The sequence below is a fragment of the Gossypium arboreum genome, chromosome 10, assembly GCF_025698485.1.
Source record: "Gossypium arboreum isolate Shixiya-1 chromosome 10, ASM2569848v2, whole genome shotgun sequence".
NCBI lineage: Eukaryota > Viridiplantae > Streptophyta > Magnoliopsida > Malvales > Malvaceae > Gossypium > Gossypium arboreum.
The window spans coordinates 53845390-53857592 of NC_069079.1; the positions used below are offsets into that span (position 1 = coordinate 53845390).

The 12203-nt window shown below is 40.4% G+C and overlaps 1 non-coding gene across 1 annotated transcript; it reads right to left on the reverse strand.

Moving 5' to 3' along the window:
- Window positions 1-699: 699 nt before the first annotated feature.
- On the reverse strand, window positions 700-806 carry LOC128282801 (small nucleolar RNA R71). Its single transcript, XR_008273154.1, has one exon. It is a non-coding gene; the product is annotated as a small nucleolar RNA R71 (small nucleolar RNA).
- Between the last annotated feature and the right edge of the window lie 11397 nt (window positions 807-12203).

Genomic DNA, 12203 nt, shown 5'->3' on the forward strand with positions numbered 1-12203 from the left:
TTATAGATCTCATTCTTGCGGTTACTGTGCTCGGGGATCGCCAAGAACTAGTCACACTATCACTATCCACCGCTTGTTCTTGTTATGTTTAGAATTATTTTATGGCATGTATAGAATAGACTAGTGGCGGAAGAATATTTTTGGTTAATGTATATAAGCCATGTGAAAATGGCATCTTTTGAATGTTTACTTAGTGAAGTTTAAATTTTACCTCTGGTTGTGCTTAGTACTTATTTAAATGAACGATCTTTATTTCAAGAAAAAGTTCAAAATTTTACTGTTCTGACATGAGTTACAAGTCCGGTAATGCCCTATACCTATTCTGGCGACGGTTACGGGATAGGGGTGTTACATAAACCTTCTTTAATAGGAACTGAATCGAGCATAGTTAGGCCTGCTGTTGCTGCAAATAATTTTGAACTGAAACCTAACACCATTCAAATGATCCAATAGTTTGTTCAGTTTGATGGTTTGCAGGATGAGGATCCCAACGCTCAGTTGGCAAATTTCTTAGAGTTTTGCGACACTTTTAAAATCAATGGCATTTCTGATAATGCCATTCTCCTTCGGTTGTTTCCCTTTTCTTTGAGGAATAAGGTTAAAAAATGGTTGAACTCATTACCACGAGGGTCAATCACTACTTGGGAACAAATGACCGAAAAGTTTTTATTTAAATATTTTTCGTCGGCTAAAACAGCCAAATTACGTACTGATATCTCCTCTTTTGTGTAGATGGATTTAGAAACACTCTACGATGCATGGGAGAGATACAAGGATCTGTTGAGAAGGTGCCCTCACCATGGGTTACCACTCTGGCTACTGGTTCCAACGTTTCACAATGGCCTGAATCCTTCGACTCGACAAATGATCGACGTAGCCGTTGGCGGAACTATTAATAATAAAACACCTGAGGATGCTTATGAATTTATAGAAGAGATGTCACTGAATAATTATTAGTGGCAAGTCATGAGGACAAAGCCAATGAAAACGGTCGGCGTTTTTAACGTTGATTCGGTCACCATGCTCTCTAATCAAGTAGAACTTTTGAATAGAAAAATTGATGGTTTTCTTGGTTCTTCACAGGTTCACCCAATAATGCAGTGCGAAGCAAGTGGAGGTGAATCAAGCAATTCATGGCCATAACATGGAGAACAAGCAATTAAATTACATGGGTAATAATCCTCGATCTCAAAATAATCCTTATAGTAATACTTACAATGCAGGTTGGAGGAACCACCCAAATTTCTCATGGGGAGGCCAAGGGAATCAGAGACCACCACTTCCAAGCTTCCAACAATTACCCTACCAACAAGAGAAAAAGCTGAACCTTGAGGAGATGCTAACAAAACTCATCTCGGTGTCAAAAACTCATTTTTAGAATACTGAGACAACACTTAAGAATCAACAAGCGTTGATCTAAAGGCTTGAAACTCAAATAGGTCAGCTCGCTAAATTGATATCTAAACAACCACAAGGTAGCCTACCGAGTAACACTGAATCTAACCTAAGGGAGCAACTCAATGCAATTACCATTCAAGATGAGGAAGGGTTAGTTGCACCTGAACCAGAACAGAGGCAAGAAACTGTGGTAAGTAAAGGTAAAGGTGATGACCGTAATGACCAGAAATCGGTAAGTAAAGAGTAAAAACCTCGTGTGCCATATCCCAACGCGACAAGGAAAGACCGCACAGACGAACAATTCAGTAAATTCCTTAAATTATTAAAGAAGTTACATATTAACTTACCGTTTATTGAAGCTCTTTCGCAGATGCCAAATGCAGTGAAATTCCTAAAGGAACTTTTAACAAATAAGCGGAAGTTGGATGAGGCGTCGCATGTGGAACTAAATGTGGTTTGCCCAACCATACTGCAGAATAAGCTAGCCAACAAATTAAAAGATCCAGGGAATTTTACGATTCCCTGTTTAATTAGTAGCCTAGATGTTAATAATGCTTTTGCTGATTTAGGGGCTAGTATCAATGTTATGCCTTACAAAATATTTAAGCAACTAGGTCTTGGGAAACCCAAACAAACTAGGATGAGTATTCAATTAGCCGATAAAACAATTATATTTCCTAGGGGGATTATTGAAGATGTACTCATTAAAATTGACAAATTTATATTCCCAGTTGATTTCGTTGTTCTAGACATAGAGAAGGATAGTAACGTTCCTTTAATTTTATGGAGGCCCTTTTTAGCAACCGTTAAAACAATAGTTGAAGTTGGCATAGGTGAACTCACACTTCATGTGGGAGATGAAACAATCACCCTTCAAGTTCGTAATATGAGTAACACATCAAAAATTAAAGGTGGTCGTATAAATCATTCTACTAAAACTGATCATGTGGTGCAACCTACTTTGCAGGAAATAAGTTCGAAGAACCTACATGAGCCATGTTCAATCAATAAAAAAAGACCTATCTATGAAGAACGAAGGCTACAAATCGAGGAGCTAGATGAACGACGGACACATAAATCGAGGACACATGATAAACCAAAACCACACTGTGACGAACTCAATGTCGTACCAAATCAACTTAAGGTTTGAGACAAAGTACTACTAGATGCAGTAGACCCTCATATTGCCACTTCTGAACCTAACGGAGCAATCCCTCTTACGGTACTCAGTATTTTCCCATATGGTATAGTTGAGATAATTCATCCCAAATTTGGTACTTTTAAGGTAAACAGTACTCATCTTAAACCTTATGTTGATAAAATTGATAGCAGAGATGAGGAGTGTAAACTCCTCGCACTACCATGACCATGCACCAGAAAGGTAAGTCGAGCTTAGACTATAAATAAGGGATTCTCGGGAGGCAACCTAAGCACTAACTATAATAACTTCTATAAAAATTTTAGTTTTAAAATCTAATCACTAACTGAGTCATTGAAACATAGGTTCTCTAATCCACATGGCAGGACACATAGGCGTGCCTTAGGCCGTGCCCACACCACGAGAGAAGACACGACCGTGCGTTACGGGCGTGTGAAAACAGGGTAAAATATTTCCTTATCACGGGATGCGATAAGTGGCCATGGTCGTGCGACATGGCCGTGGGCGAGTCTGTCAAACCAACACGGGCGTCAGACACGCCCGTGTCTAGGAACCGTGGTTGAAACTGATAATTTAGCACGATCATGCAACACGCCCGTGTCCACCACCCAAGCTCAAGACTGATAAAACAACACGGGCGTGCGCATTGGAACATGGGCGTGGGAAAAGCGAACGAAGTAGGACACGATCGTGCGACACGGCCGTGAACACCAACAGGCCCAAAGAGCACGGGCGTGTGCGAGTCTCAAACGCACCCAAATTTAAAAAATTGCAAAACACACGAGCAAAAATTACAGCACACGGGCATACCCCACGGCCGTGTGCCCCAAAATCTATATAAAACCCTCACTATTCATCATCCCCTTCCTTAAAATCCCTAACCCTAGCTGCTACAACTTTACACGCCCTACCTGCCACGCCCGTGCGCCGACTACAACACCACTTTCGATGATCCAAAAATCCTTCCTCTTGCGTTTGTTCATTTTTTCCCTCTATTTTCTTCATTCTTTTACTTATTTCATGATAGTTATCATGATAGAAATTTGCAATGTTAGTCAATATATTTTGCTGCATTCATCTATTTTCCTTGTTTTCATAGATTTCATGCTTACCCATATGCATTCATTCACTAGATAGTTCTGTTAGCATTACTCTCGTAGTCCTTTTCATAGTAATGACGTACTTTATCTAATAGGGTTTTTTTTTTTAAAATAGTTGTTCTTTAGTACTTGACTTCTAGGATATATCTCTAATAGTTTTACCATGCATATTTTTCCATGCTATTATTGGGGAGTAATTTTATTTTTATTTCGACTTGTCATTGTAGGTATACTATGTCAAACTCACATGGCTAGAAGATCGTTGCCCCCTCTTTGAAGAAAATAAAAGGAGCAACATCCTCCTCGGGTCCTACCGCTGAGACCCATCACCCTTTCCTCCAGTTCTTTTTGGGGCCCCAGGAGAAACTATTTTAGATATTATGGGCTTGGCCTCTAGGTGTAGGCCGCTGCATTGACTGGGCCACACTCGAACAAATTCAGATGGCTGACGCGGTCCTAGCCCTCCTAACGACTGAACAGTAGGGGCTCTTCTTTGAGATCATCGAGCCGACATGCCTCGAGCTCACGATGGAACTCTGCTCGACCTTCCATCTTCAGGCTGTCATGAAAAAATTCGACGATCCTGGAACGGTCCAGTTCTACCTTGGTGGTCTAGTGCGCTAGTTGAGCATACCAGAGTTTGGAATTGCACTAGGGCTGTACACGGAGGAGTTCATGGATGACAACAAACTCGACACCCTCCACCGCCACATCCATTACTCTCCCTCAAAGTGCTAGAAAGACCTCGTCCCTATCTCAACCACCTATGATCCTAGCCGCTACAATGTATTGGCTCTCGCCCCATCCCTACAATACCTACACGCCATCTTAGCCCACACTCTGACAGGACAACAAGAGAGCACCGGCATCGTCAACACTCATGATGCCTATTTCTTATGGAGCATGGTAAACGGGCATGTCTTCGACCTTGCCTACTTCATTGCCCTCGCCATCCGCCATCAGAAGGAGTGACATAGGAAAGGAGTTATCTCTATCAGGCCCTATGTAACTCGATTGGCTCAGTACTTTCGGCTCCTGAACATAGTGGAACAAGCATCCTCCCTCACTCTCATCGGCCAGATGTCCCCACAGGGCATCTCAAGCATGCTACATATGAGGATGATTGAGAAACGACGTGGCACCTACCCTCCTCAGTACCGCCTAATCCAATCCACTGAGGAGGAGGACCTAGAGGACATTACTGATGATGTCCCCCCACGTCATGAGGACTAATCGCGTGATTTCGTGATAGGTTTTAAATATTTATAATTACTTGTTCTTGAAACTGACTATTATTGCGATGTAGGCAAGTGTACCTATCGAACAGTAGTATAGTTTTAGCAAGACCGGATTTCGAACCCAAAGGAACTAAAAGTACTAGTAATGACTGTCTTTTTAATATCTAGCCTAAGAATAAAGAGGTTTTTGTTTTAACTAACTTATTATCTAAACTAAGAACTCACAGAGAATAGAATTGGGAAATTGCTTTTGGAAAAATTGATTGAATGAAGGCAATACCTAAGGAAAAATCCACCAAGACTACTTGTTATTCTGGCTCCAAATCGGACGATTTATTCATTTAACTTGTTCCGTAGAGATCCCTAAGTTATGTTATTATCCCTATTCAAGACTAATCTAATCCCTAGATTGAATAACTGAGACTTTTCTCTAATTAACACTCTAGGGTTGCATTAACTCGATCTATGGATCCCCTTATTAGGTTTCACCCTAATCTGGCAAAATCTTGTCACCCTATATCTAGGCGCGCAATCAACTCCGCTTAGTTATGACAAATGTACTCTTAAACAGGGTCTATTCATTCTCTGAATAAGAGCTTATCTTGAATCAGTATCCTGGGATATCAAAACAAGAATTAAGAACACATAATTAAAAACAAGTTAAATATTTATCATACGATTCAGAAAATAATAACAAGATTCGTCTTAGGTTTCATTCCCCTTAGGTATTTAGGGGTTTTAGTTCATAATAAACAAAAAAACATCTCAGAATAATGAAGAATGCAAAACATAAAGAAAACCCAAAACTCTTGAAGGGAAATTGAGGAGAGATCTTCAGTCTTGATGATGAATCCAGCTTCTGAGATGGACCAATCGACTTTCTTGGGGTAATTCCTTGCCTCCTATTCTGTGTGTCCCTTTTCTTCCTCCTCAAGGGTGTATTTATAGGCTTTGGAATGCCTAAGAGCCCTCAAAATTAGCCTTTTTCGAATTGGACTCAACTTGGGCTCGACAGGGACATGCCCGTGTGTGATTACTTCAGGCCGTGCTCGAGCCTGCCAAATTGACACGGTTGTGTGGTCCGCTCGTGTGAGGAGGTCCAGACCATGTTGATTTCGTACTTTGGCCCATTTTCTCCGTTTTTGGCCCATTTCTCGTTCCTTTCACTTTCTTATGCTCTCCTAGGTATAAAACATGAAATTAAAGCATTAGGAGCATCAAATTTACCAATTCTAATGGGAAATCATCCATAAAATGCGTTAAACATGGGGTAAAAATATGTATAAGTTACTGTTTATCAAATACCCCCACACTTAACCATTGGTTTGTCCTTAAGAAAAATTCTCAACTCATAATCAAAATAAATTCTTCTCAACTTATAATTTCTATCGATAATATCTCAAATTAATCCATAGGTAATCATACATTGAGAATTCAACTAAAAGAATATAAAAGTTTCAAACATTCGAAGTTGAGCATTTTATTCCGAAAACATAGGTGTCTCCCCTCATCTAAGTAATTATCGTCGGTTCAGAATATCACAGAGTTTCACAGCCTCACTAAAGAATCACTCAAATCACTCGAGGTGTTTAAGGACAATAAATGAAGCACTCAATAGTCAATAATGAAAGGTCATTAGGCTTGCATGAGAATCAAATATCCACCACTATAATTTAAGATGATACATCAATCAAAAAGTCTTTAGAGGGTTGTAATGAGGCTTGGTTAGGGGGTATGGTCACAAGCTGAAAGAAAGGGTTAGAATCGAGATTGAATTGGAAATTTCCTAACTAGAAAAAGAGTTAATCATCACTTGCGTACAATAGAGCTTCTGTTCAGAATATGGAATTACTAATATGTATACATAATTTTTATAAGAACAAGTTAAATAACATAGACTAACTATTAAGAACAAGACATAGCTAAGCAACTTGTTCAACTCAAATCTCGACAAAAATAGGGATTAATTTAGGGGATTTCAACACTAATTGGTTAAGGGTTACTATTAAGGGTAATACAAGAAATGGCTTATTAGGTTCAAGGCGTTTACTAAGGGTTAATCGTGGAGGTAGGCTTTTCATGGCATGAGTGGGTTAATCCTAAGTGCCTTAATCATTTTGACATATCAAATCAAATGGTGTGGTCTCGACATGCATAATCAAGCAAGTTCTAGAATAACAGTTCAATACTAACGCACTCCAAGCAATAATAAAAGTGAGCATGAAAGAATCAATAGATGCTCAAAAGGCTAAAAAATCTTACATAAATGATGGCTTTTTGATGTTTAAAACTTGTAAATTCCAACTCAAAGCAATACCTAAACTTAGGGGAAACAACCTAAGATTTTAAATTCTTAAAAATAATCTTATCATGCTTGATTCTCTAATGTCTTGAAGTTTAAACAATCAATGCATAAATGCCTATGTTTTAATTCAAGATATATCAACAAAAATCATAAATCAATCAAAATTTATCCTAAATATAATATGAGAGCTTTTCAAGAGAACAAGGTAGTTATTTAGGGATTTTTCTGATAATGAAATAAATATCCCCGCACACTTAAGACGTACATTGTCCTCAATGTACAAACATAGATATTAGAGTAAAAAAATAAGATATGGAGAGAAATGAAACTTCCTGTATGATGACTTCCTCGAACTGAAGGTATGGAGAGTAATCGGTTCGAGAGTGGAGGAGGATACTTCGGCGATCGTAGAGGTTCATTAGTCCATAATTCCTGCGCCAAAAGAATATTATATCTAGTGCTAGCTATGGTCTTGGTCGATCAGGACATGGCAGTCGTGGAGAACCTTTCCCGGTGGAATTTTTAGTTCCTATGCGATGATGAGCTGAGGAGCTCTATATAACTGTGATAAAATCAGGAACCTTTTAGGGGATATTAGGAAGAAGAATTACTCATAAAGAAATAACCGAAATTGATAATTAAAAATAAAATTCTAAGATCAACTAAAAATAAAAATAACAATTTGTTGTAATAAAAATGAAAAACATAAAATAATAAATAAATATTTTTGAACATCTTCATCGTTGGATGGTTCGCGAGGTGGGACTGGCGATGAGATGTGGAGGTGCTAACAAATCTACTGTAGAGTAGCATCAATGTTGTCAAAACGTTGAAAACACTGTTGCTCGAATCGAGTGAGGTGCTCAAAGATGTCAGCATATGAAGCCACCGCATGAACTGGACGAGAGGGTGGTGGTGGCTGAGTCGATGGGTCCTCGTGCTGTGGAGGGACATCGTCAGGAATGTCCTCGTAGGTTTCCTCCTTGGTAGTTTGGGTGAGACGATATTGGGGAGGGTAGGTTCCTCGAAGCCTCTCGATCATCCTCATGTTAAGCATGCTCGAGATGCCCTGTGGAGACATTTGGCCGATGAGGGTAAGGGATGATTCTAGGGCCGCGATGCTGAGGAGCCCAAATTTTAGAGCCAACCGGGTCACGTATGAGCCAATGGAGATGACCCCCTTCCGATGCCACTTCGTCTGGTGCTGAATCGAGAGGGCGATGAAATAGGCGAGGTCGATGATGTGCTCGTGCGACATGCACTATAAGAAGTAGGCGTCGTGAGTGTTGACGACGCTGGTGCTCTCTCACCTCCCTGTAATTGTGTGAGCCAAAATGGTTTGTAGGTACCTTAGAGAGAGAGGGAGAGCCGATGCCTTGGAGCGGCTGGGATTGTAGGTGACCCCACCTGATACTAGTGCATCCCAACATTGTAAAGGAGAACGATGGATGTGGCGGCTAAGAGCATGTAAGTCATTCTCCTCTTTGAACTTCTTTGTATATAAGCCCAGTGCAGCACCGAACTCTGGGACGCTTAGCTGGCGGACTAACCCTCCTAGGCAAAACTGAATCGTGCCGGGATCATTGTAGTTCGTCATTACTGTCTGAAGATGGAGCTTTGAGCATAGTTCCATCGTGAGCTCGAGGTATGTTGGCTCGATAATCCCAAAGAACAGTTCCCAAGGGTCGGTGGTTAGGAATGCCCGAATTACATCAGCCAACTGAACTTATTTTATGGCAGCCCAGTCAATGCAGCGGCTGGAAATTTAAGGTCGGGCTTGAAGGATTTGGAAAAGTTCTTCTTGAGGCCCTCGGGGAAACTGAATGAGAGGGTGACGAATTTTCGTGGTTGGACCCGCAGAGGATGACGCTCCCTTTCTTTTCTTCGAAAGAGGGACAGCGGCCTTCTTTCCTTGTGAAGACGACATTGAAAGCCTGTAATATAAACAATAATAATAGATAAACGAATAATAATAATAGGTAAACAAATTCGAAAAAGTAAAAAGTCATGCATTTGAACTAACTTATTTCAGCCAAGACTACTGATATAAAGCAAACTCAGCCACAATAACAATGAGAATAAGAATATAAATGTAATGGGTATGAGGTTTTCCTAATCTCGATTTAACACAGAATGTATGATAACTAACCCTAGGAATGCAAATTAAATGATAGATATTGGCATGGTAATAGCATGAGAATAAGCATAGTAATGTCATGACTAACCTAAGAATGCAAATTAAATGATAGAATAATGAGCAAAATGAAGAATAGTTCAAAAGATATGAATATTATGTTGATACTAAACATTAGAAATAAGTAAAATAGAAGTGAAAGGAGTAAACAAACACTAGGGGAGAGAGATTGAGGGTCAAAATGGAATGGGAAGCGGCGCACGGGAGTGGCAGGGAGGGCGTGTGGACTTGCAGCGCTAGGGTTAGGGTTTTTGAATGGGGAAGAAAGTGAATAGTGCAGGGTATTTATAGATCTTGGGACACATGGCCAGGGAACACGCCCATGTTCCCTAATTTTTAGGCCGTGTGATTCGCGAATTTTGAAATTGGGCGTGTGGGTGCACACGGCCGTGTCGCACAGCCATGTCTAGCGTTGTTCGCTTCTCCCACACCCATGTAGGAAAGCCCCACGCCCGTGTTCATTTGACAGGTTCGACCACGGGTGTTAGACACGGGTGTGTCACTCACCTGTGCTGTTTTAACAGGTTCACCCACGGTTCTTCCACACAGGCGTGTCGCACGCCCGCGTTGATTTGGTAGGCTCGACCATGGCCATGTCTCATGGCCGTGGCATTTTATCGCAGCCCGTGTTTGGGCAAATCTTTTCCCTGTTTTCACACGGCCCTACGCAAACCCGTGTGCTTGGCTGTGTCTCTGTGGAAAACCTGTATTCAAGTGTTCTGTTAGTAAGTTAGATGTCGAATACTAAATTTTAAAGAATTTAATACAGTTAGTGCTCGAGTTGCCTCTGGAAAAGCGCTTACTTATAGTCTAAGCTCGACTTACCTCTCCGTTGAAAGATCATGGTGGTTTGAGGAGTTTATACTCCTCATTCCTGCTATCAATCTCATCAAAATAAGGTTTTAAACGTGTGTTGTTTACCTTAAAAGTGCTGAACTTGGGATGCCTCACTTCGACCGTACCAAATGGGAAAATGTTGAGTACCATAAGAGGGATTTCTTCATTTGGTGTGGTAGCAACAATGTGCGGATCTGCGACATCTAATAAGACTCTATCTCCAACCTTAAGTTGATTTGGAAAGGTATTGACCTCATTCCGTTGGAGATTCGGTTTGTCAGGTGTTCTCAGTTTATGCGTCTGCCATTCATCTAGCTTCTCGATTTCTAGCCTTCGATCTTCCTGAATAGGTCCTCTATTATTGTTTTAGAATGGCTCATGTACTTCCTTCAGACTCATTTCCTGCAAAGAAGGTTGTACTATATTGTCAGTTTTAGTATAATGGGTTAAATGATCACCTTTAATTTCTGATGTGCTGCCAGAATTGCGAGCTTGAAGAGTGATTATTTTGCCTCCCACACGGAGTGTGAGTTCACCTGTGCCAACATCAATAATCGTTTTAGCCGTTGCTAAAAAGGGCCTTCCTAAAATTAAAGGAGTGTTGCTATCCTCCTCTATGCCTAGAACAATGAAGTCAACGGGAAATATAAATTTATCAATTTTAACTAGCACATCTTCAATAATACCCTTAGGGAATCTTATAGTTTTATCTGCTAATTGAATGCTCATCCTAGTCTGTTTGGGTTTCTCGAGACCTAGTTGCTTAAACATTTTGTAGGGCATGACGTTAGCATGACGTTAATATTAGCCCCTAAATCAGCTAATGCATTATTAAAATCTAAACTACCAATTAAGCAAGGAATCGTAAAACTCCCTGGATCTTTTAGTTTGTTTGGTAGCTTATTTTGCAGAATAGCTGAGCACACTGCGTTTAACTCCACATGCGACGCCTCGTCCAACTTTCGCTTATTTGCTAAAAGCTCTTTTAAAAATTTCATTGCGTTTGGTATCTGCGACAGGGCTTCAATAAACGGTAAGTTAATGTGTAATTTTTTTAAGAGTCTAATGAATTTACCAAAATTTTCATCTGAACAGTCTTTGCTTGTCGCGTTGGGGTATGGTACACGATGTTTATATTCGACGTTCACTGATTTGTTTGTATTGTGATCTACCTCACCTTGACCTCTGCTTACCACAGTTTCTTGCCTCGGTTCTGGCTCAGGCTCAACAAATCCTTCTTCATCTTGAATATTAATTGCGTTGAGTTGTTCCCTTGGGTTGGGTTCAGTATTACTTGGCAAGCTACCTTGTGGTCATTCGGAGATTAGTTTGGAAAGCTGGCCTATTTGAGTTTCGAGCCCTTGGATCCACGCTTGTTGATTTTTAAGTGTTGTCTTAGTGTTCTGAAAACGGGTTTCTGACACCGATATAAACTTTGAGAGCATCTCTTCAAGGTTCGACTTCTTTTTCTGTTGGTAGGGTGGTTGTTGAAAACCCGGAGGATGTTGTGGTCTTTGATTTCCTTGACCGCCCCACGAGAAATTGGGGTGGTTCCTCCAACTTGCATTGTAAGCGTTACTATATGGATTGTTTTGAGGTCGAGGATTATTACCCATGTAATTTAATTGCTCGTTATCAATGTTGTGGCCATAAGGTTGGTATTCCGAATGGTTTGGTCCATCTTCACTTGCTTCGCACTGCATTACTGGGTAAACCTGTGAAGAATTAAGAAAACCATTAATCTTTTTATTTAGAAGTTCTACCCGGTTTGACAGCATAGTAACCGAATCAATGTTATAAATGCCTACTGCTTTAGTTGGCTTAGTCCTCATGACTTGCCACTGATAGTTATTCAATGACATCTCCTCTATAAACTCATAGGCATCCTCAAGTGTTTTATTGTTGATGGTTCCGCCAGCAGCTACATCAACCATTTGTCGAGTCCAAGGATTCAGCCTGAAGCCAAAGCGGT